This window comes from Rhincodon typus, chromosome 7, assembly GCF_021869965.1.
Source record: "Rhincodon typus isolate 14 chromosome 7, sRhiTyp1.1, whole genome shotgun sequence".
NCBI classification, from domain to species: Eukaryota; Metazoa; Chordata; class Chondrichthyes; order Orectolobiformes; family Rhincodontidae; genus Rhincodon; species Rhincodon typus.
In genome coordinates this window covers 98,291,028-98,294,954 of record NC_063338.1, presented here as the reverse complement: position 1 = coordinate 98,294,954, position 3,927 = coordinate 98,291,028, and positions in this window count along the sequence as shown.

The window sequence follows — 3,927 nt, the reverse complement described above, 5'->3', positions numbered from 1 at the left end:
ACATGCCAGTGGGGAGACACAGCACTGGGGAGACATAGCACCGGGGAGACATGCCAGTGGGGAGACACAGCACTGGGGAGTCACGCCAGTGGGATAATACATCTATGGACAAAAAACATTGGGGAGATGTCCCAAGAACTTGTTTCTTGAATGTTTTGAGGTTGGATGTTCTCCGGGATTCAGAATGCTTACTCTAATGAAATTGATGTCAAAGGAACCATGTTGCTTGGACCTGTAGATTCAGAAGTGGAGGAGCAAAAAATTGCAAAGATAATGATGAGAATGAAGAATTTCCTTTTGTAATTCCCAGAGGCCGGAACAGTTTGATGAAGGATTTGTTCGGAACCAGCTACGTTATTCTGGGATGCTGGAAATGGTGAAAATTCGACGTGCAGGATTCCCGGTCCGACGACCATTCCAGGAATTTTATCTGAGGTGCGAGTTAGAATTTCCCGCCATCTCATCACCTTTTCTGAAAAACATTGTTAAATTACTCATGTTATCTCAGAGTCCTCTGTCAGAGAGCAAGCATTAGGGAGAGAGGATAGTGAAGTAATGGTTTGATGGGCTATTGAGAGCAACATGGGAAATAGATGGGCAAGTCACAGGGATTAGTGGTTGGAAATATTTTGATGGAGGTGTCCATCTGAGTTCCCATGTCTCTCTATGTCTCTGTGTTTCTATAATCTACTGTGTTTATCCTTCTGTTTTTGCATATAGAATCATAGAAGCATACGGTACAGAAGAGGCCCTTTGGCCCATTGAATCTGTACCAACAAATATCTGAGTTTCTGCCTCACTGTCTATGTCTCTGTGTCTGAGTCACTCTATGTCTCTCTGTTGTCCTGTGCCTCTCCCTGTACTATTTTTATTCTCTTGTGGGACGTGGGTGTCTCTGGCTGACCAATAGTTATTGCTCATTAAGGTTTTGGAGTAGATTTGTAGCTCGGGTTGTGGGTGTTGAGGTTGGTTGGCTTGCTGAGCTGGTTTGTTGTTCTGCAGACATTTCATTACTGTGTTGGGTAACATCCTCAGTGCAGCCTCCAATGAAGCGCCGGTGTGTTTTCCCGCCTGGCTTTTAAACTCTGGGGTCCGTTGCGATGGATTGCCTCACTTCCGGGTTTCCTCCGTAGTGGAATGTATATGGGGTCGAGTTCAATGTGTTTATTAATAGCCTGCTTCGTGGAGTGCCATGCTTCCAGGAATTCTCGTGCCTGTCCCTTCCTAGCCTGTCCCAGGATCTTGGTGTTGTCCCAGTCGAAGTCGTGGTTTTCCTTGTCCATGTGGATTGAGATGAGTGAGTACTGGTCGTGTCTTTTTGTAGCCAGTTGGTGTTCATGTACTCTTGTTGTTAGTTTCCTTCCTGTTTGTCTGATGTAGTGTTTCTCGCAGTCTCTGCAGGGGATCTTATAGATGACATTGGTCCTGTCCATGGCGGGGATTGGGTCTTTAGTTTGGGTGAGCACTTGTCGTAGGGTTGATGTGGGATTGTGTGCACAAACTGGCTACAAAAAGGCACGACCAATCCTCACTCATCTCAATCCACATGGACAAGGAGAACCACGACTTCGACTGGGATAACACCAAGATCCTGGGACAGGCCAGGCAGAGACAAGCACGAGAATTCCTGGAAGCATGGCAATCCACGAAGCAGGCTATTAATAAACACATTGAACTCGACCCCATATACATTCCACTATGGAGGAAACCCGGAAGTGAGGCAATCCATCGCAATGGACCCCAGAGTTTAAAAGCCAAGCGGGAAAACACACCGACGCTTCATCAGAGGCTGCACTGAGGATGTTACCAAGCACGGTAACGAAACGTCTGCGGAACAACAAACCAGCTCGGCGAGCCAACCAACCTCAAGTTATTGCTCATTCCTAGTTGCCCTTGGACGATCTAATGCAGGAGGGAAGTATAGAGTAAATGGAAGAACCTTATGTCGCATCAACATACAGAGGGATCGAGGCATAGAGGTCCACAGTTCCTTGAAGTGGCAACGAAAGTGGGTAAGGTGGTCAAGGTGGCATTTGGCATGCTTGCCTTCATCAGTCGGTTCTTAGAGTATAAAAGTTGACAAGTTATGATGGAGCTGTATAGAACTATAGTCAGGCCACATTTGGAATATTGCATACAGTTCTGGTCACCACACTACCAGGAGGATGTGGAGGCTTTGGAGAGGCTACAGAAATGGTTAACTGGGATGTTGAAGGGTATTAGCTATGAGAAGAAATTTCACAAACTTGGTTTGTTTTCACTTGAATGTCAAAGATGAGGGCAACCTGATAGAAGTTTTCAAAATCATGAAGGACATGGATAGAATGGATAGAGACTTTCTCCCAGGGTAGAAATGTCAATTACAAGGGGACTTAGGTTTAAGGTGAAAGGGGGTTTAAAGGTGATGTGAGAGGCAGGTTTTTTTACACAGAGGGTGGTAAGTGCCTGTAATGCTCTGCCAGAGGAGGTGGTGGAGGCAGATACAATAGCAACGTTTAAGAGGCATCTTGTCAGATACAGGAACAGGCAGGGAATAGAGGGATATGGACAGCATAGAGGCAAAAGGTTTTTAGTTTAGAAAGGTGTCATGTGTTGGCACAGTTTTAGTGAGCCGAAGGGCGTGTTCCTGTCTTGTACTGTTCTTTGTATCTTTCGATGCCCCATGTACTCTGCCCAAAGGCAGATCCTTGTTTCATTGAGTATCAATCTCCATCCTGAGCTGTTCCTGGCAGATGTTGTCAATGGTGGTATAGCTTTGTGTCCAATCTCAGAGTGGGGTGATAAGCCAGGAATCGAACCTGTGTTGTAGTATTCTTCGGAGCTATACACTGGTTGACTGGCCAACCCCATGCTCCCAGCATCTGGCCACCGTAAACTTTAACCCATTCAAATCTCGTGTCCTTATTCCAATAAGTCACAAATCTTATTCCCCATGTTAATTTTAAAATTGTCCTCTTTGTGGTCAAATCCTTGTGTAGCCTCATACCTTCCTCTTTTTCTGATCTCTGAGATCTCTGTGCTCCTTTGGTTCTGGACAGTTGTGCATCCCTGATTTTAATCATCACTGTTGGCAACTGTGTCTTAACTATTGGGCCCCAAATTCTGGAATTTTCTCCCTGAACCTGTTGATTACCTGATCTTGTGTGTCTCAGTGTAAAGTTTTCTTTGATAATGCTCTTGTAAAGCACTTTGGAGAATGTTATTATATTAAATAAACTAAATAAATGCAGATTGTTGTTGTATTCAGCCTGTAAGTTATTGCTGTCCCCAGATAGTCAGGACACTGCAGCCTTGGAAGGCTGATGTTGATTGACAGCTGTCTGTGTATTCCCAGCACATTCTTGTTGGGACATACATCAGCACTAGATATGAAGTGAGCTATTTTCACATTGCTGTACCTTGGTCTCACAGTCAATCAGTACATGGCACACCAATAAAGAAATTACCAATGTTCTTATCGCTCTTTAGGTACAAGATGCTTTTGAAAAATCATAAGATCCCAGAGGAAGAGAAGGAGCGCTGCACAATGTTGTTAAAACTCTATGACGTGTCCAATTCTCATTGGCGTATGGGAAAGACCAAGGTTAGTTAACCCAGTTAGTGTGTATTAATTCATTAGTGTATGTTAACCTAGTTAGTGAATGTAACCTAGCTTAGAGAAAATAAACTCAGTGAGGGAATGTGACCCAGAGAACATGACCCAGATTAGAGAGTCTTAGAGGCAGTAGGAACTGCAGATGCTGGAGAATCTGAGATAACAAGGTGCAGGGCTGGATGAACACAGCAGGCCAAGCAGCATCAGAGGAGCAGGAAAGCTGAAGTTTCGGGCCTAGACCCTTTTCAGAAAGAGAGTCTTAACCTAGTTAATAAATTTAACCCAGAGACAAGTCATGATGAATAAACAAGATAGTCATTGCAATAAAAATA